The sequence below is a fragment of the Maniola hyperantus genome, chromosome 1 (genome assembly GCF_902806685.2).
Source record: "Maniola hyperantus chromosome 1, iAphHyp1.2, whole genome shotgun sequence".
NCBI classification, from domain to species: domain Eukaryota; kingdom Metazoa; phylum Arthropoda; class Insecta; order Lepidoptera; family Nymphalidae; genus Maniola; species Maniola hyperantus.
The window spans coordinates 18,039,024-18,062,185 of record NC_048536.1 but is presented as its reverse complement, the minus strand read 5'-3'; the positions used below and the strand labels follow the sequence as shown (position 1 = coordinate 18,062,185).

At 35.3% G+C, this 23,162-nt stretch overlaps 1 protein-coding gene across 1 annotated transcript in view; it reads right to left on the bottom strand.

The window, feature by feature from the left end:
* The window catches only part of side-II (sidestep II), a 667,447-nt gene extending 646,530 nt beyond the window's left edge, over positions 1 to 20,917 (bottom strand). The window contains exon 1 of the mRNA XM_069499951.1: positions 20,799 to 20,917. The gene's annotated coding sequence lies outside the window, so the exon portion shown is untranslated. The remainder of the gene's footprint in view (positions 1 to 20,798) is intronic.
* Positions 20,918 to 23,162: the final 2,245 nt, after the last annotated feature.

Genomic DNA, 23,162 nt, shown 5'->3' with positions numbered 1-23,162 from the left:
CTACAAACTCAGCCTTATTTAACAGAGCTCACAGTGCCCCAAGCTTATAGCGACGCGCTGGTGTGTGCCCTAATTACCGACCATTTATAACGCCCGCGGACCGTCCGAGCGATTTTTATATTTTTTGCCACTATCCCACATAAAATATTTTAAGACAATTCTGCCGCTAAACTTTCCTTGCTCCGCGTTGAACATTTTTATAATTCCCATAAATTATACGGAACGACCGGTTGTTATACTTAAATGGTCTCTTGCTTCTCTCTAGGCCTGCTTTTTTAATTGTTTGAGGGGAACGTGGCGATTTTTTTTATTTCATTTTATTATTCATTTTATTACAAAATTGTGTCAAAAGTTTCTTCCAGTTTTTAAAGGAAATTTCAAAGGTCACGCCTAACTCCTTTATTTCCCAACTAGCTCATGTCCACGATTTCATACGAGTAGAATCCACTTTCAACCCCCTCTTTTATTTTAATTTAATTTTCAAAGATTTTTTCCTTGCGTATATCTACGTCATAATAGCTATCTGCATGACAAAATGGGCCCGATACGTCCAGAAGTTTGAACTATGTGTTGATAGATCAATCAGTCCGACAGTTTTTTATTTTATATCCATACTAATATTAGAAATGCAAAAGTGTGTCTGTATGTCTGCTAGATTTTCACGGACCAACAGTTTAACCAATTTTGATGAAATTTGGTACAGAGTTACCTTACATCCCGGGGAAGGACAGGCTACTTTTTATCCCGGAAAATTAAAGAGTTCCCACGGGATTTTTAAAAACGGGCATTATCTAGTATGTAATAAATTATTTAGATGAAATAAAGTCAACATTTCTGCTAGAAATTATATCATCCCCTGCAGATATCTTGTACTTTTAAGTATCGACAATTTCAAATTTAGGTCAAAATAGTAAATTAGGAGGAATAATAATTAAAATTGGAAGTAATTTTTTTATATATAATTTAAGCAAGTAAGTATAGCTTTCACCTCAGCCATACAATTTTTTATCCACAACTAGCTAAATGGTGGACAGCTTGATGAAAATTTATTCATTATAAGCCGCTTTAAAATAAGTGAAAAATGGTGAAAGCAACAAAGGAAGTTATATGAGGGGCGCTAAAACAATAAACTTCACGCTGAACACACTTCACCTTGTGTTCTTTATGCACAGTTGGGCTGTGCATTGTCTATTCTTTGAGAATTTTTAATATTTTAATGTCGCACGGACGTAAACTAGCGGCCATGATCGTTACGCTTACGTCACACACTTGCGCTTGTGCTGTACGGTGCACTGAAAGTGTTCTGATATTCATAAGCATTGCTGAAAAAGTGTGAGTGGAGACCGCGTTTAAGCAAGCGTAGTGTGGGACGCCCTCCAGCACGATGGACCGACGATATAAAGAGGCTGGCGGGAAGTGGCTGGGTGACCGGGTGTGGTGGCGCTCTTTATGGAAGACCTATGTCCAACAGTGGACGTCTACAGGCTGATGATGATGATAATGATTGTTGCAAAAGCGGTTATAAGCTAAGACCTTCTCGTACTCGGGGGGTCTGGGATCCTTCGGATCACATCTTCGAATATATCTCGGGAATGGGAAATTTATGGATTTTCTATATCCCACATTACGATTCCAATTCTAAAGGAGTTAGAATCTTGGAATCAGTACCCTTATTATAAATGCGAAAGTGTGTTTGTTTGTTGGTTTGTCCTTCAATCACGTCGCAACGGAGCAAGGGATCGACGTGTTTTTTTGCAAAGGTATAGTTTAAGACCTGGAGAGTGACATAGGCTAATTTTTATCCCGGAAAATTAAAGAGTTCCCACGGGATTTTCATACGTAAATCCACGCGTACGAAGTCGTCGATATCAGCTAGTTGCAAGATATTTTGAAGTCAATTTCTTGTTTAATACTACGCGAGTTGCTAACACGTTACGTAAGTACAGAAATTACGCGTTCCTATTTCGCATAAACTATGCCTAAGCGGTATTCCGTGATTATATCAGGCGGTGCTATGAGGCGACGCCGACTTAGTTCACCGACGAGATAGTTCCAAACTTTAATCTGCCTTATATTAATAGCGGCAATTATACAAGTTCTTAGAATTAATCACCGAAATATGAGCCTTTCAAGGGATTTAATTAAACCTTCGGATCACATCTTCGAATATATTTCGGGAATGTGAAATTTATGGATTTTCTATATCCCATATTACGATTCCAATTCTAAAGGAGTTAGAAGTTTGGAATATTAAAATAAAATATGCAGACAGGAATGGTACAGATGACATATTCTTCTTGACTTCTTGATATACCGTCTCTTATTGGAGGTTGGCGATCATTAGGGCTATTTGCACCTTGGACACTGCTGCTTGGAAAAGAGATCGGGCACTCTTCCCGTACCATTGGCATAAATTCTTTAGCCACGATGTTCTTTTAATTCGAAGGAAGGAGGGTGAAGGAGGTCGTATTTGCTTTTTCTCATAATGTGGCCGAAGTAGGTACTCCATATTATATTATATTATTCATGTATCAGTATTGCTCTAAACATATTCATAAATAGAAAGTAGGTAATAGACGTTGCCTTTTTAAAATATATGACTGTAGTGTGTCAAACCAATGCTGCAGCTTTAAACTCACAGGCGCTCAAAATCTACTCACTAAATAAGTGTAAGTTGACAAAATTCACGCACCTTTGAGACTCAAACTCAAACTCAAATGGTTTAATCAAAATAGGTAATAAATTACACTTTTTGATGGGCGGTTGTTGCATTTGTAAGATGATGATATAGTGGTGATAATTTTTACGTGAACTTAAAACAGACCCGTGCTCAGTAGTGGGCCGGTAATGGCTAAATCATGATGATGATGATTGCGTTAATATCACGAAAGTTTCATAACACAGCAGCTAATTTTAATAATGACCCAGTTAAATAATAATCAGGCGATTTTGACGCCACCCGCTCGCGTTGAACGCTCAAAGCGAATGGTAACGGCAAAGCCATGAAGTGAACATTGAACAGTGAACAGCGTGAAAAGTAATAGGATTAAAAGTAAATGCCTTTCATTGCGGGATTACGAGCATTATGGCGGCCGGTGTTACATCGCTATGAACAAATCCATTAAGTACTTTCAAACTAGCGCAATGGTGTTGTCGACACGATTTAAAGTGAGGCGTCATTTTTTTAAGGTTCCGTACCTCAAAAGGAAAAAGGAACTTCGTTGTCTGCCTGTCTGTCAAGAAACCTATAGGGTACTTCCCGTTTACCTAGAATCATGAAATTTGTGAAAAAAATACAACTATTAAATTATTACAACGCCTGTGAATTTATAATAGCATCCACGGCCAATTCATGGATGTTGAAAATTTTATACAGGCGCCATATTTTTTAATTTACAATTAGAAATTTAAACGTAAAATACAAGCATTGAATTAAATTAATTACTATAATCACTATTGTTGGTATAAAAAAGGCAACGTTCTTTTATCTGTCTGAGATATTTTTCCATTCCACCGTTATTAAATTATTAGAAATTCTCAAAGGATATAAAATGCAGAGCACAGGAATGCACAAAGCGCGCGCGCAACCCACGCCGAGGCATTTTTAGTAGGACTTTTATTGTTTTAGTGGCACTCATATCGCCCCTTTGTTAGGCTTTACTTATTACCACCACTCTGGTGGTATGAATAAATTCCCTTAAGCCCAACCCGTTGGTTTATTCTCTGTTAACTTTTTATTGACAACGGTTAAGTACGATGCAACAAAAGTTCAGATTTTAACTTTTTAAATCTAATGCAATTAAATATTTATTTTATGCGGATTTTTTTAAATTCCACCATAATATGCTAGGGACTCAAAATTAGCTATTTAAATCTTAATATATAAACGAAAAAGGTGACTGACTGACTGATATATCAACGCACAGCTCAAACTACTGGACGGATTTGGCTGAAATTTGGCATGCAGATAGCTATTATCACGTAGACATCCGCTAAGAAAGGATTTATGATAATTCAACCCCTAAGGGTGTGAAATGGGGGTTGTAAATTTGTGAAGTCCTGTGAAACCCAGTCTAACCTATGCCTTCCAGCCATAGGAAACAAGCTGTCTCTAGTTTTCCCTATAACACAAAATATTTGTGAAGCTCATATTGTAGGGGTGTCGGCCAGTCCCGGTTTATCTTTCCGCTACATTTGTCCAGCGCTCGCTGACGCGACCAAATGCGGCCTCCATTGAAGACCACCCATATTATCACTAGTTTATGTTACCCTAGTACCTCTGGCTTTATATCTCTACGCCATAGATTGGAACAGTATTCATTTTAAATATTAAATCATACTCCATATACTAATATTATAAATGCGAAAGTGTGTCTAGCCTAGTGGTTAGGACGTCCGCCTTCTAATCGGAGGTCGGGGGTTCGATCCCGGGCACGCACCTCTAACTTTTCGGAGTTATGTGCGTTTGAAGTAATTAAATATCACTTGCTTTAACGGTGAAGGAAAACATCGTGAGGAAACCTGCATGCCTGAGAGTTCTCCATAATGTTCTCAAAGGTGTGTGAAGTCTGCCAATCCGCACATGGCCAGCGTGGTGGCCTATAGCCCTTTCTATTCCATCAATGTGCTTTTTGCCTCAATGAAGGTAATCTTTAGTGCAAAAATGTATTTTCTCGCTGGAAAGATAGGTCAGTAAATCAATAATTTGAAAGTCCATCAAAAGATAAATTGGGTAGAGATATTATTAATTAATTTCGCGCACCCCTCTCGTAAAATTTTCAAATACAAATATAATGACAAATATGGAAATTTTGGACTACAGACCGTTCACTATAACTTGTCCCCTGACGTTGTTTATGGCATCATTGCAAATCACACAATAACAAACCCTAATTTCTAAAAAATAAAGCAAACAAATCAATGGTGCCAACATGACGGCAGGGGACAAGTTATAGTGAACGGTCTGAAGGGTAATTTGAACTTGGAATATTTTTGCTAGAAGTTTGACTACATAATATTATGCCTACGAAATTCATATTTGCTTAACATTTTAACAACTGCTACTTTAAAAAAAAAGATATATTTACCAAATCCATAAAGTATCTTTTATTGAGAAAGAAATTGTTAAAGATCCATAGATATTATCCCAAAAGTAAAAAAGCTACAAAAAGAAAATTCTTGTTCAAAAGAACCAAATAATGAAAGAAAACTTTTAAGCGTCATTCTCAGACAGGGTATCTCAACGATTGCACTAAAAGAAATTATTTCTTCGTTAAAATTAGCAACACCAATAGAAATAGTGAGTTGTCATTAACTTTTGATAATGTGTCTGCAGTCTAGACATTTTACGACTGAGTACAACCAAAGTTAGTTTCTGAACTAAAAATACGCTTGGTGCCGATTCTGTTGTCTTTCTCTAAACTAAATTTAGAGTATCTGCACTTTTTTCACCGTTCACACGGGACTTTTAAAAAGCTTATTTCGAAATCGCGCTAGTAATGAAATAATCTAAATATATAAAAGGAAAAGGTGACTGACTGACTGACTGACTGACTGATCTATCAACGCACAGCTCAAACTACTGGATGGATCGGGCTGAAATTTGGCATGCAGATAGCTATTATGACGTAGGCATCCGCTAAGAAAGGATTTTTGAAAATTCAGCCCGTAAGGGGGTGAAATAGGGGTTTGAAGTTTATGTAGTCCACGCGGACGAAGTCGCAAGCATAAGCTAGTTTTAAGATAATTAGGCAATAATTTTCAAAACAAACCGCGATTTCCGTACTTCATTAAGAACATTTCCTGCGGCAGTTGCTGCTATGATACACGAGAGATCTCGCATTCGCTTAATTAATTTGACAGCCGAGGGCTGTAACAATTAATTAATTTAATTAATTAATTTAATGATAATAAAGATGATAGAGAAAGAAAATTCAGTTCCAGCGACTATAATAGACTGTTATTTCTTTAAGCGGTCCCTCTAATTTTATCATAATAACTTACCTCAATTTGTAATTCGAGAGCTTTGAACTCATAATCTGGTTTTATTTGAGAATGTTTCAATTTGACTATTTTCATATTAAAACAGAAAACAAGAAGAAACGTAAAAGTTCAAGTTCATTATAATAATATTGTATTAATGCACCATCAACAATAATATTAATTAAGATTCATAGATAACTCATATTCGTCACAAATGTCGTACCTACTCTAAGCTCAAATTTAACGGTTAGATAGAGGATAGAAATCCATACATAATTTACATAAAATACGAAAGCGTGTCTGTCTGACTGTCGATCTGTCAATAGGTCGCTTACATTTGTACAGCTCATCCATTTAACCCATTTTGACGAAAATTGGGATCAAATAGCTTGCATCATATGCTAGGATGGACGTAGGCTACTTTTTATCACAGAAAATCTAATAAGCCTTCGGGATTTTTAAAAACCCTAAATACATACGGATGGACTCGTGGGTATTGTGTAAAGGTTGATGAAATAATATGACCACTGTTTAAAAAAACAGAATAGTAGATAATAAGGAAGAAAAGATAGAGGCAACAGCAACAAAAGAAGCAATAAATACCGCTCCATAACCACATGTCCGCGATCGGGAGTTTAATTTAATATTATCACAAAACACACCAACCCGCCGGTTTTAATTAAACAATATTGCTTGCAAGCTAGAAACGTTCCTCTGCCGACGCCAACCGATTGTAATGTACCTATATATGTATGACGTATGTGTTATATCCTTGTTTAGTTTTACTCTATAAAGAAAGTCTGCGGGATGGTCCCACAAAAATTTTGGATCCAACTTTTTAATCCTGATGCTGCAAGGTTACTGCTCGTCTAAGTCATCGGGATTCAGGAACTTTTGGAGGTGAATTGATATTGTCGATACTGCAACTAGCTACTTCATGATTGAACTCCAAGTCGCAACTCCTCAACTCTGAAGATGCAGGGTACAGCAATTTTAAACGATAGGGGTTCAGGAACGTTGATGGCCAATTTTTGGTGACAAGCATTGACTTTTTTGTTTAAATAATCAATTTTAACATTTTTATTTATAGGGATAATATCCTTGATTTTGTTAAAAAAATCAAACATATAATATTAAAACATTATTATAATTTCAAAAGTTAACACTAAGGTAATATCTTCAAGCAAACAAGATACCTCCGTATATAAAGATTTATGATTTGTAACAATAACTACTTACTACTGCAAAAATATATTCACATGTGAAAACCAAAAAGAGTCGTAAACTCTGCGATTGAGTAATGAGTAACTTTTTGTCTAGCGCAAAGATCATGCAATGGCAACACTGGACACAGCAATCATAATTTTTATATTATTGACTGGCAATTGGCATGATCAAATAGCATGCAATTTTCAATCCCACCACAAACTTTATTTGAGGAGAAAGGAATATAAGTGATAAAAAAAGTAAATAGTAAAATGCGCCTTTAATAAACGAATAGCAAAAAGTACGTTCCGTGGACCGTCATAATTGATAAGGCGCACACAATTTTTAAAACTTAATAATACAGCAGGTCATAGAATAAGGCAGGTAAAGCCGTAAAAAAAGAAATCACAATTCAAAGAAAACATTATTGACAGCCATAGGTGATCAGGCGCTTTTAGTTTGTAACATTTATGTGGATAACCAGGTTATATGGTCAATATTGCTTATGTAGGTATGCCTTATTCTATGTGGCTATTTGTGTGCCTTAAATAAAAAAATAGCAATCTAGAAAGAATATCATCGACTGCTATTTTTAATAAGGCGCTTAAATTTATTATCACATTTTAGATAGATAAATGTAATGTGGTTCAATGTAACTTCATCATCATCATCAACCGATAGACGACCACTGCTGGACATAGGTCTATTGTAAGGACTTCCACATGCCACGGTTTTGCACCGCCTGAATCCAGCGGCTCCCTGCGACTCGTCTGATGTCGTCCGTCCACCTAGTGGAGGGTCTTCCAACACTGCGTCTTCGCTATTCCAGTGCCTTGGGACCCTAATGTCTATCGGTTTTACGGACTATGTGCCCTGCCCATTGCCACTTCAGCTTCGCAATGAGATAGATAAATGTAATGTGGTTCAATGTAACTTACTACGTGTGAATAGCAACAAAATATATGCTCGTACAATAAATGGCAACACATTACGGTACGAATGCGAATTTATTCGAGGCGAACTGCGACTTGCGAGTCGGAGGTTCGAGTCAACTTTACGACAATTGTTATTGCGCTGGATGGGAAGTGAATATTATTGAATTATAAAGTTTCCGCGCCCGCAATTGCCACGTTTCCCCGGCTTTACACTTTATGTACTTACCTAGGAATAATAAAACTTTCGCACCCTTTCAGAGTGTCTTTCATAGACTTCTTTAATGTATAAATCTTATGTATTAAGTACCTACCTGCAGTACTTGGTAGGAAATATTGTTCATCGACCTTTACACGCCTTTGAGAACATTTTGGAGAACTCTCAGGCATGCAGGTTTCCTCACGATGTTTTCCTTCACCGTTAAAGCAAGTGATGTTTAATTAATTAAAACGCACAAAACAACAAAAGTTAGAGGTGCGTGCCCGGGATCGAACCCCCAATTTCCGATTAGAAGGCGGACGTCCTAACCACTAGGCTATCACAGCTTTTTTGATGATGAATCATCATCATCATCATCTGATCAGTCCGCCACTGGATTCAAGCAACATACGCAAGACCGTGGCGTGGAAGTCACTACCAGAGACCTATGTCCAGCAGAATATCCATCAGTGATGATAACGATGAAGATGATTTATTACTTTACTGGTTAAAAATCACAAGAAAATTTGAATAACATTATTAATACCTGTACAAAAGACAACAAAGAGAGAGTATCTATACTTTCTTGAAATACTTTTGGAGTGGGAATACGTTCGTATTATGTACGAGAAGATTTCATATTTAATTAATTTGACAAGAGGATGCCGTAACGAATTAATTAATTTAATGAATTTAAATTTGCCGGTGACGGGAAATGACGTTAACCCTCATTTTAACGACGGATTAACTTGGACTTTATGGTAAGCAAGGGGTCTTTGCGACCAACGTAATCTAATTATTCTGACATTAAAACTTTAGCAGTGGGAAATTGATAGGACTAAAAATCAAAACTATTTTATTTTAGCGTTTAAACTATCGTTAATGATTTCTATTATATATAATATATTTCTACGGCTATACTCACGTATCCAGTCGACGCTAGCCCGACTAGTTTCGAACCCATCCGGGGTCCTTTATCAAGGGGGTTAGCTCGCGCACGCTTCGCGTTTTAGACTGCGCCGTATAGCGTGCTTGAGTATAGCCGTAGAAATATACTATATAAAATTGTTTCTACAGATAAAATTGTGAAAAAATATCACTTTTTAACTTGTTATTTGAATATTACTTTCATCTACTAACTGTTTAAATAAATGCCTTTTTCTTATAACTTACTGCTGAAACATGAAAGTGATTAGAATAAGTATTATTTTAATTTTGTAAAAAGCAACTTCCGATAATTATGTTTACTGGTTAATTGACGTATAAAAGGCATTCCGAACCCAAATGATAGATTCACAATACAATATGATCGAAAGAAGTCAATATTATTCACTATACTTTTTTTCATTATACCTACCTACTTACTTTATTTATTTATAACCTACAAACACACTCAAGTAAAATATGGGATGATTTCAGTGAGTTGCATATTCCTCTACTCGTACCATTTAAAAGATGAACCCCACAGTGTGAATAATTTAAAACAATTTATTGGCCCCATATGTATTAGCAATGTAAATAAATAATCAAAGACAAAAGGCAAAAACTCACATTTGACGTATTATTTATTATCCGGCTAACCACGTCAATTAATAACGCGCTGTCACGCGTGCATGACAAAATAATAGCCTATAAACTGAGCCATCCTTGCCATATTCCGCTTTATATGTTACAAATTTAAATAGGGCCATTATTTTGAAAATGGTTTAGTGTGTAAATGTTAGTAGTTCATATTTGGTGATAATAATTTGTGGGCTCGCTGCATTAGTAGATTAAAAGATAGTATTTATGATTTACATTAATGTTGTAAATTGCGATAGGAATTTTGCCATTTATAATTAGTTATATTATATTATTCGTTGTTTTTATGTTTTTCAGTTAACAAAAAGTAGGTATACTTATTCACAAAAATCTTTAAATAACGTCATAAAACCACAAACAAATATATTCTTAATATGATTGGATCTGCAAATTGTACAATAATTAATTACAGCATTTATAAGTACGACCTTGGAGGAATAAAATATGAGCACAACATAATGTTATAGACCATCTAGAAAGGCATTGTTGATTTAGTTAGATTAATTTATTGTTCATTTTATTTTTCAGAAAGAGCCACTGAATGTAAAGATTTTTTTTCATATATGAATTTAATACCAAAGATAACAATAAAAAATCGGTATTTTAGACTTTTAACTAGTAGTAGCGGGTTAGGTGATAAATATGCAAAGTTTGGGATCATTTCTAGACAAATCCATATCTATAAGGAGAAATGAAGGGTAGGAAACTCGGGCAGGTGCGTTTAATATGAATTTTAGTCTCAATATTACCTCTTTGTTACCCCTGTTTGCATAATAACTATCAAATGCAAAAGATTTTCTCTATAACTAACTAAGTAAAACTAAATAAAATTGATACTATTTTTGGCTATTATTGTTCTTGATGACATTTTTTTAATATCTTTACTTATTTTTACAGGGCTTTATACAATATGTATATTACAACCCTATCGTACCTTATAACATACATAGATTAACTTAATTTAACAATTATGAATAAAATAAAAAATTCTCTTGCAGATATTTAAATTCTTATCTTTGTTTAAAAGCATTATCATAGATATATAGTTATATTATGGGCTTAAAGATTTGTATGAAAATATGATTTGTATGTTTAATCATAGACAAATAGGGCTACATTAGGTATACCTGCGTCAAATGTACTAACATTTGACGCCTGCCAGTGAAGTCGAAGCCCCCAACCACGGGCTCCTATGTCTATCTGTTTTTCGAAATTCGAATTTTGGGAATTCGAATAAAAATTAAACTTCGTTTGTATGGAACGCGCTTCAAATATTCGAGCCTTCAAATGTTCCTATTTACTTAATGTTTCAAAATATGCACTATGTTTTCTATGGTTATTTTTTCTTATATTTAACACATTATATAAACGTATGCCTTAATATACTAATTGTAATTTTTACTAAAGTTTCGTCGTGACGATATATTTGTTAATCCTAAATTAAAGCTAATTGGTATTCACTGCATCTGTAATGTACCTATATTGTATGTATAAGAGTCAACGTTATTAAATATGCAATGTAAGTGTATTTCTGAGTACAAAATCCCTGCAGAATTATGTGTTTTCTCTGTTTATACATAGTGCACAGCGCACCGGAAATTAAAAATATATCGTTAGGGCGGAAAACTTGCAGGATTTCCAGGATGCTTAGATGTAATTACAGAAAAATATACGCCAGGTTGTTGGAGTATATTGTTTGCTTAGTACTATTCTTTTTAGTTCTATTATGTTCATGATATTATTGCAATTTAGGTTTAAAGAAATTTATTCTCATAAAAGACTTCAGCGACTTACATGAGAACTTAATATAAAATAATGAAATTATTACAAAACTATTAACATTAGGCACATTTAATTAAATAGTCATTCGGCGCATTCGTTGAATTTCAATTATTATTTAACCAGGGTTAACTTATTTTTTAAGGCTTATTTCGTGGTTTAAAGAAAAAATATAATGTAATTAAATACCGAGTACGTTCTACTATTTTTTTTTGCCTGATAGCTCATGCAGTTCCTGCGAAGAAAATAAGATGGTAGGAACTGATAGATTGCAGACAGTCAATGTCAATCTAGGACCTACACAGCCCCAACAGCAGAAAGAAGAAGAATATTCCTAATCAACAGAGTGCATCAAAAGCAGGTGACTTGACGTAATAAGTGGGAACTAGAGTCAGTTGAGAACTCCACAATCCGCCAGACAAGTTATCCATATTAGCGCACGGCGATATGTAAATCAGACGACTTAACTGAGTTATGGCGAGCCAGGATTTGCGGCTGGTTTAATTATTTCTCGAGGCGAAGCTGCACGCTCCTTGCATAAAATATTTTAATTTAATCCTCGTGAATGTATTAAGACTCGCCTCTTTGCGAGCTAACTGATTATTTCGTCTATTTTTTGCGCTTCTGCCTTTTTAATGCAGATCGCCTATCAGAATTTAAAATTTGCCGTGCGCAAAGAGCGGAGCATTTCAGAAAAAAAAAATACAAAATTAGTTGAATTATCTAAGTACAATAGCATTCTTTTATTTTCATTCAAGCTGGATGTGATGCTCGAAAAATTGTCCATGAATATCTTTTTTAAACACTTTAAAAAACACTCTGGATTTTCTCAAAATCTTTTCTAAGTATGAATCTACGTTAAAGAGAGATCCTAGATGCAATTTTTAGACCTAGAGGTTGAACTGTGTGTGTGTGTGTGTGCGATGTGTGCTGAAGGGGTATCAGTCAGTGTATCTCATTTTATAAAAGGAATAAAATCATTTTTACTCCTCATGATTTTTAAGTTACATCCTAGCGTACAGCTACCTATTTGCCTCATACCTGTAAAATATAGTTGAAAACTGAATTTTGATAGAGAACGCTTCAACGAGAAAGTAGGGCCAATTGGGTTGAGGATGAAAGAATTGAAAAATAGTAAGTATGGCACGTGCGGTGTAGAAACATGTGCGATCGGTTCCATCCTCGACCTTTGTCCGACTTTTTATGCCACTTTGAATCTTTGAAATTGGGTTTCCAATTAAATTTTGTCTTAAAGCTTTTAATCAATTTAACGTTTCACAAGTGGAAATTCTCCGTTACAAATCAGCGAGCTATTTTGTTTGTCTTCTTTTATCTCGTGCTACCATAGTTACAAAGGGGAAATACGAATAAGTAAGTACTATTTTTTGTATTTATTTGAAAAAAGTGTGTTACATCATACATATTACCTATTCCATTTTATCCTTTCCGAGTAGATTTTAGGATAGTCTCTAGAATATGTACTTTGTATTCAATAAGTGAGTACCTATAGTTCGCGACAGGTCAACATGGCAATCACAGTATGAGACGGGGGATGCCCTGCACACCCGCACGTCACGCGCACTATCCCGCACTGGGTTGGTACGGGGCTGTGTGGGTGTTCGGGGCGTCCCCATCCCGATTGCCGTGTCAACCTGTCGTAAACTATAAGGTGGGTACATATTTGTGTTTAGTTTGAAAATAGGATAAATGTAACGTAATTCTCGTCGAAAGATAACAGATCGCGCGGCGAGAGTTTGGCTTTGACCTTCGGGTGGAGGGGATTACTGCGCATGGGTACTGTCACGCACACAATACTTTTCCTTTTTTATGTACCAGGTTGGATATTTGAGTGGGTCAAAATCATGTACAGTGGTAATAATGCTAGAAAATAATACGAAATAGATAAACTTCTTCATTTATTAAAACTATTGATAGTTATTTTACTTATATAAAATGTTTATTTCCTTTTAAAGTTTACAGAGACAGCGATGAAAATTCTAAATAATTGTTTTTTAATAAAATTATTTATTCCAAGATACATGTAAAATTGGTACATACAAACAAAAGAAAACTTAAAATAATTATTAAATACAAAAGTTAACATTAAAAAAAAGTCTTAGCAGCAGTGCTATTCAGATTCTTATATAATAAACAATTAACGAAAATAGCAATTCACTTGTGAACGTGATTGTACAAACAGAGGCAGGGAACGACTGGAGCAGTGGAGCGCCAATCAGAGCACCGCGTGCGCCTACACACCCGCCCCGCACCCCACTAATTGCCCGTTGATACCCAATTTCTGATTTCTGCGCAATAACGGTCAAAGCCAAACTCTCGCCGCGTAACAAAATATGCAATTTTTTTACTGTCTGCTTGTTTTTGCTAGGTTATATCCACCTTATTAGATTTACCATTTACTTTAAACACCTTATTTATCTAAATCTAATCACTAGTTTATGAGTACATACAAACAAACACACAAACATAGCTGCTAGAATCATAGCTCTTTCGTATCACGTAGTAATAAAAATAGAAATTTATTTTGGGGTAAAAAAAGAAATGAAAAGTGCTACGTTGAAAGAGTAGACAAACTGCTTTTGAAGTTGCCTTTGTGACTAAATAATTCAAAGTCGAAAGCTAATTCAAATGTTTGCGCTACAAATACCGACGGCTTAGAAATGCATTCGAATGTAGAGACGGACGGTAAATAATATATTGTATGTTGTTATTATTTTAGCGCCTGCAATAAATAAATAGCAACGGTGAACATTTTGCTCACAATATTTATACAGGCCCTTAACCAATTACCTATATAAGCAAACTTATTTTAATTACTTATATTATATTATTAGATGTTAATGAACTTTGAGATTTATTTATGTAGTGTATTTTTCAGAATTTTCATTTTACCGTTCCCGTTATATTTTCATGACTAGGTACTTATGATCGTCTCTAGATGATAAGCTATGATCTCTTATTCCGATTTTAATTCGTATTTCTCATTGTTGAGAGTTATGACGCCTTTCCTTTAATTACTTAATGATAGAGATTTTTGGGATGTTATCGTGGTGGGATTTTGGAGTCTTCCACGAATTCACATCAATCCAATTTTTTTCCAAAATTATATCAAAAGCAAAACGAAAAATGTCAATCTATTTAACTTCGTACGCGTGGATTTAGGTTTTTAAAAACCCCATGGGAACTCTTTGATTTCACGGGATAAAAAGTAGCTTATGTCATTCTCCGGGTCTTTGACTATACCCATGCAAAAAATTACGTCAATCCGTTGCTCCGTTGCGAAGTGATTGAAGGACCAAACCAACAAACCAACAAACCAATAAACCAACAAACAAACACACTTTCGCATTTATAATAAGGGTACTGATGTTCATCAAACTCGTACCTAACTTAATATTATATGGATTACAATTCCCAAAGTACAACTTCAACTATGGAGGTAGTTATTCCTCATTCCAGCTTGCACAAAGTGGATTGGTCGCAAGGACCTCGGACCACATTATTCTAATATCAATTGGCAACCATCTTTTATATTATACGGCGTACCTATATTAAGGTTTCGGCTCTATCAATTGAGAGAAGATAAAAATATTCATTGTTACAATTTTACTATTAAGAATAAAATCTATCTCTAATCTATAAAACATACAGAAAAATTTATCACTACTATTTTACTATTTATTTTACAAGTAAGCATTAACATTCCGTAAGTTACTGTACAAACATATTTTATGGAATTTTTACTCTAATTACTATCCCCTTTGTAACTCTGGTATTTGTACAGAATTTGCATACAGTTTTTTTTACTTTTAAATGATTTAACATAGTAGTGCATGATAGAAATCTTTTGAATATTTTTAAATTCGGATTCGACTGGCTAAAAATGTTAATTGTTATTATTTATTACTAGCTGATGCCCGCGACTTTGTACGCGTGGAATTAGGTTTTTAAAAATCCCGTGGGAACTCTTTAATTTTCCGGGATAAAAAGTAGCCTATGTCACTCTCCAGGTCTTTATCTATACCCATGCAAAAAAATCACGTCAATCCGTTGCACCGTTGCGACGCGATTGAAAGACAAACCAACAAACCAATAAACCAGCAAACCAACAAACAAATACACTTTAGCATTTATAATAAGGGTACTGATAGCAAAAATGTTATAAATAAGTCAAGGCTTGCCTCAGACAGTTTGAAGCCAACATCAGTATGTTGACGTATCATGAAGTGAAAGGATTATAACAATTCATCGGTATTTTTTTCTGAAATCTAGCCTATCATACAATACTATTGACAAAATGTACAATAATATTATAATCATCATGAATTGTTTAATCATTGGGTAAACAAAACATTTTTTGTAATTTTCATCAACTTAACCATACATTGTAAATTACAAGTAAACAACTAGGTATGTACTTAATTTTAAAGCTAACCATGCAACTACATCTTATATTAAGTGGTAGTACCGCGTCCTATAAAGACCGGACGCGGGCAGCTCATAGTACGAATACGATAATAAATTCAGTATTACCTGAAACCATTCTCTTTGGAATTGAAAAGCCATTATTTTATGAGATAACACATGGGGACTAGATCGTAGGATCTTTTCGGATAACGTGGGTATAATTCCGTGCAAAATTAATGCGCACTCTCTATTTTAGTCGGCTTTAGTACCTTTTTGGCTGTGTAATACTTTGATGGTGGATAAAATGTATTTGGAATTTTGCGAATCTCAACTAAGCATTCGACATACACTTTATACATACCTAAAGTATGCTTTACATATCTTTTTCTATTTAACCTTAACTATTTAAACAATTGCACCCTTAACTTGTAAAATACCGTTTCACAAGTTGAGTTCAAATCTGAGTACTACATAAAAATGTAATCATATAGAAGTGTAAAAGGCTGATCTTCTGTTTGTCTAAACTATAATTGTACCTGAACAAAGATAGTATAGGTACGTTTTACTTTTGACGTATATGTCATCATCATGATCATTATGTATAAAATAAATATTAATAATTATTACCTATTTCTCATTAGAAATTTAAATTTTACAGGCTATAAGCTTTGAAAGCTCTCGCTGAGTTTACATTTTTCTTTTATAAATTTTCTTTGATAATAGTAGTTTTCAATTTCAGTTTATCGTGATTATCGTTCATTGTCATTCATCATCATCATCATGATCAACCCTTCGCCGCCTACCACACTGGCCATGTGCGGATTGGTAGACTTCACACACCTTTGAGAACATTATGAAAAACTCTCAGGCATGCAGGTTTCCTCATGATGTTTTCCTTCACCGTTAAAGCAAGTGATATTTAATATTCATTGTCATTCGTGTAATTAATATAATTATTGTAAATGCTAGGTAACTATTGCACACCATTATAATGGTAAATGCACTGTGACCCGTGTATAAGCAATAATAAATTATGATTATGATTATGAAACTCGCACGCTGGTCTCTAACAATTTCCGCTTAACTTATTTGCATTAATATTCACTTACGAATATTAAGTATATATACCAACTGCCATGTCTGTGATTATGATTATGTCGTGAGCCATTTCCTTCACATAAACACGCGCACTCGTACCGAAACATTAATAGGTCTCCTTCACCCGAATATAAAATCAAGTATGAGCGACATCCATCGTAGGCAAAGAGCAAGTCATTGATAAGTTTTACAGTTTTGTCCTCCTACACTATAAACATCTAAATATATAAAAGGAAAAGGTGACTGACTGACTGACTGACTGATCTATCAACGCACAGCTCAAACTACTGGACGGATCGGGCTGAAATTTGGCATGCAGGTAGCTATTATGACGTAGATATCCAATGAGAAAGGATTTTTGTAAATTCAACCCGCAAGGCATCATGCTGAGGCAGTAGCCTTTTCAGCTCAAACAAGACATCATTTTTGTACTGTATTTTTGTACATACGGTCGAGCTCGTAGTTTTAAGTTTACCTAGTTTTAATTTTTTAATTTGTAACACCTGGTTTATATGTTTTGCTTTTTTTGTTTTTTTTTTGTTTTGTGAGCTGAATAAATTTTTATTTATTTATTTAAGGGGATGAAATAGGGGTTTTATATTTGTGTAATCCACGCGGACGAAGTCGCGAGCATAAGCTAGTTTCTTTATAAGAACCTTCCTACCAACTAGAAACGCTTACTTATTTTTTATTTTTTAAAGTGACAACTTTTAATCCTACATTCATTAAATTTTATGTATTGCTATTATATTTGAACAGGCAATTTGTAAAAAAAAAAGTAGTTTTAGAACAGACAGTGGTAAATAACTGGTTTATTTTTAGAAAGATTGAACTCGTAAAAAATCATATAAGTGTATCTACCTATGTAAAAACACGTCGAACATTTTACAAAATGAATATTTTTGCAGTGTTTTCAAGGCTGAATTTTTTTTTCAAAAATAATATTAAGTTTAAAAAGTTTTGAAAAATTTGGTTTAGCAGAAGGGCCGTGAAAAGGCATTAGACAGATAGACACCGTTTTAATTTTTTCATAAAAATGGCGAACTAACGAGCAGGCGGGTCACCTAATAATAAGTGAGTACCGCCGCTCGTGAACATTTGCAGCACCAGAGAAACTGCCACCATATTACTCAAATTTTTAACCTATTTTACCCCCTAGGGGTTGAATTTTCAAAAACCCTTTCTTGCCAAATTTCAGCCCAATTTGTCCAGTTATTTGAGCTGTGCGTTGATAGATCGGTCAGTCAGTCACCTTTTAGTTTTATATATTTAGACTACAATTTGGATGTTTGGTACTAATCACAGGCCAGTTCTTAGACTACCACGGCTTATCTCATTAAGCGATTAAGTCTACAGGCGAGCCCGCTTCGGAATAATAAAGCTCGAGATAAGTTTTATTGCGCCCCACCCCTCGAATATCGCGATAGCTGGAGATACACGATCGCTCCGCTGTATACCGTCTTCCAAATTAACTGCAGATTAACTAACACAAGGATCTGAAACCACAATGTTTTTTTTTTTTTTTTTTACTCAGTTACAAGTTAGCCCTTGACTGCAATCTCACCTGGTGGTAAGTGATGATGCAGTCTAAGATGATAGCGGGCTAACCTGGAAGGGGTATGGCAGTTTTTATTAAACCCATACCCCTTTGGTTTCTACACGGCATCGTACCGGAAAGCTAAATCGCTTGGCGGCACGACTTTGCCAGTAGGGTGGTAACTAGCCACGGCCGAAGCCTCCCACCAGACAAAAATGTACTTAAATAAAAAAGTATCATGATAGAATCAGTACCCTTAATATAAATGTGAAAGTGTTTGTTTGTTGGTTTGTTCATTTGTCCTTCAATCACGTCACAACGGTGCAACGGATTGACGTGATTTATTGCATGGTTATAGATAAAGAAAGTAGCTTATGTCACTCTCCAGGTGTTTATCTTTACCCATGCACAAAATCACGTCAATCCGTTGCACTGTTGCGACGTGATTGAAGGACAAACCAACAAACCAACAAACCAACACACTTTCACATTTATAATAAGGGTAGTGATTAAAAATTGACAATCAAAAAGTGTACATATCACTACCAGTATCAAAATACGAAAGTGTGTTTATTTGCTTAGTCCTTCAATCACAACGCAACAGAACAACGAATCAGTATGATTTTTTTCATTCCTACCGCCAGTTTCATCATCATCAAGTACCACCCATGACCCAGGTGAGATTGCAATCAAGGGCTAACTTGTATCTGAATTAAGAAAAAACCTAGGTAATGACATAGTAGAAAGTAGGACATGACATAGTTTATCTTGGAAAATCAAATAGTACTCATGGGATTTTTTTTAATTAAATTGTCGTACCGCGCGAGGGCCTTCCACCGCTAGACCATTATTCACTTATTGCCAAATGGTCAAATGCCTAAATTCCCCAGAGATCGACGTATAGTTTAAAAACTCTATCAAAAAGTTATATATCATAATAGGTATAGTTGGTTTATACATGCAAGAAAATAACATTGTTCCTAAACTAACTTAATATAGAATTCTATTAAATCTATTCCTCTATATCCCTTATTAAATCTCTATGCATGTTACCAGTTTGCCATTATCAAATTATACGCATGTGAGATGATTACACACAGAAAGTATCCAACTAATTAACAATGTGCCATTCGCTGAATTTATTATAACCGAACTTGTCGACGTGACGTGCCGCTCCACGTAATGAGAGGCTGAGGTGGAGTTTCCTGGTTACATCTTACATGTAGCCCAAGAGCTATTTGATAAAACAAGATTATAAGTCCCACAAATTGCTATTACGCTGTAACCATGTCTCATTAAAATCGAAATGACGTCATTTTGACGTCAGCTGAAATAAAAATATACTATCAGCTCGAAACTTCAATCTAGTTCTGACGTCACTAAAATGGCAGCCACGCGCATTAGCAATTTGTGGGACTCATCAAGTTAAACAGCACCAAGACCCAACTACCATGAAGTATGAACTCCTAAAATCACAATACAGGTGGGGAGCAAGAACTGCCGATAGATGACGCTAGTAGTAAATATAGTGTTAGTAAAAGTGTGACTTGTGTTTACGAGTGACTTTAAATTAAAGTTTTAAGTGAAAAAATAATTAATTTACGTTATAGTATTACTAAGTGAGCTTTGAAAAATACTATAATGAGCAAAGTACTATGAGCTCACATTTTTTTTAAAATTTTCTAATGAAATAACTAGTTTACTAACCATATTCGCAATTTTTCAAAATCGCGAATTTGAAGTGGTAGAGAGGGAAGAGACCACTATGCGACAGAGGCCGGATTTTATATGCCTCGACGGTCATTGGCGTTATAAAAAATAAAATCTCTGCTATTAATATTTAACTAACTAGGTATAAGAATTGTAATTACAGCGTATTAAGTAAATTAAAAGAACTATTACTATTTAGAAGTTTCAGATTACGAATGTTGAGTTAGCATGTAAGTGAGTATGCATGACAGTCTTAAGTTTATATAAGTTGTCATAATATATTAATTATTTCATTGTATACCGTTGGCTTCCTATTAAATAAAAATAAAAATATATAGTTTTTCCTTACCAACCGCTGGCGCTGGCAGAATAAAGCCCTGTTTATTACACGAGTATTAAAACTCTCACTATTATTATCTTTATAAAGCACCTCAATCCACAGTCTGTTTTTTTCCACACATCCTCTCACATTTCCGTAATCTCTTTATTGTGTGTGCCCAAACACAACTACAATAAAAGATTATTTTCATTACAATTTCAAAGGACACCAAATCCTTCCGACGCTTCTGAAACTACATGATAATAACGCCAAGTAGGTGACGTTGGTTACTGTTCGCATTATACACTAACGTTATCTCTTTTTTAAAGTTTTTTTTTTTTTTTTTTTTTTTTAACACCATTATTTTTTTTTTAATACAATAAAACTTAAAGCTAGCCTTATCTAATTACTATATAAATCATGACCGCGTGGAATGGTGCCAAGAATACTGGCTGCATTTCCGCGCTGGACAGCCAGGCTGATCCGCTGCGCAAAAAATGAGCCAGCCCTTCTGTCACCAGTTGAGGCTATTAATCGCGGTGAAATGTCTCGTAAAATTTTTTTAGCATTAAGACTCCATGGCCCCAGGGTCTCCACGGCAAACGGCACAAAAATGTAACTCTCTATAAGAGAGGCATACTTGCGCCGCTTGCCGTTTTCAGCTGTTTCTGCTGCGGCTCCCGGTCTTGATGCTGTCTTCCTGATATGACACGGGGCCAATGTGTCAACGCAAGTTGCGTCCCACATTAGCGCCCGTCCCCGTTCCCAGGGAACCAGCGTCAATCCATCAGGTCTCTTGCCATCATCCCGACTAATCCCTGCCGGCTCAATGAGCGCAGGAATATTTATGGTGGCAAGAGCTCTTTTAATTGTATCGTTAAGAGAGCCATGCCTAAACAGCCTACCGGAGCTCCTTTGGCAAGAGAGTCCGTGGATTCCAAATTTATCAACCTCTTTTCCACACGGACATCTGTGCTGATGGCACAGTGGTGTTCCCAATCTGAGACCTAGAGCCACACGAAAACTTTCGTTATCTAAAAGTGTGCCGAGATTTTTTGATGGCAAGGCATGCAGCCAATACCCAGATTCCTTTTCGGATAATGCTAGAAGCCTGGCACGATCTCTGTCACTTGTAAGATTTTGAACCAAATTCGTATGTGTCAGTTGAACCAATGGCAAATCCCAAAGTTTTTGTGTAGTACGTTCCTTCGGGATGTCGACATTGGGACATCTGACCTTCCAACTCTCTAGGGCCTCTGTGGCATAGGTCAATGAAGTTCAACGTTTTTTTAAAGTTGAATGTTAATTCAAAGATAAAAGTGACTGAAGGAATTTCTCTAGTTTATTGTCTTGAAATAGGGTCTCGGACTGTAGTACCACACTACCGCTATACAAAAAATATCTATTTACACCAAAGGATCACTTAATAATAACAAACACTAAGTGAGACCATAGTCAACTTATAACGTCATGTTCATAATAAAAAAAACTGAACAAGTGTGAGTCAAACTCGCACATAAAGCGTTCCGTACCATTGCACAAAATATAACACTTTTATGTGCAAGACTGCAAGTTAATGATGGATAGCGTGATTTATTTAAGTAACTAATTATTTAATCATGAACACATTCATTGAGTTACTTGTGCTATATATAAGACCTACCTATACCTGACAAATTTCATGATTTTGAGGTCAACTTGAAGTATCCTATAGGTTTTGATTCCCTTTTCTTAACAGACAGACAGAGAAACGAAGTGATTCTATAAGGGATAATTTTTTCCTTTTGAGGAACCCTAAAAATTATATAAATTGTATTTTTACACAATGGTTTGTCCTGTTTAAAATCCTTTACACGTCTCAACGATAAAACGTAGCACAGTGAGAACAAACTTGTATCAAATTCGTGATGGAGTCAGCTCAACGTCTTTAGAGCTATAAAAACATGAGCTCACGTGTGTCATAAACGCTACGTTGTCTCAAAGAATTCAATTTCTCCACTTACCTACTGTAGAGATAAGCTGAGCTACGTATTTATGTATACAGGGTGTAACCAGAACGCTAGCAAAACCTTAGCGTTATTGTTAAACTACCTAAACACAATCCAATACCAATAACCATTTGCCTCATTTTGTAGTTTTAGTGATTTAGTATTTTTCAAACTCTCAATGTATAGCGTGCAAAACTCGGGTCATTGCCCCATCTCCGACGCACATTGACTCCGAGTAGCCTACTTACGAAACATTTGTTGACCTCTAGCGACAATCAGATGTTTTATTTGCAATATATCGTAAACTTTTACAAAATATAGAATTTTTAGAATACTTTTTCACGTTTTTTTAGTGGTATCATATCAGTAATCCTACTATCACCCGTCTTCGTTTTTGCAAGCGTTC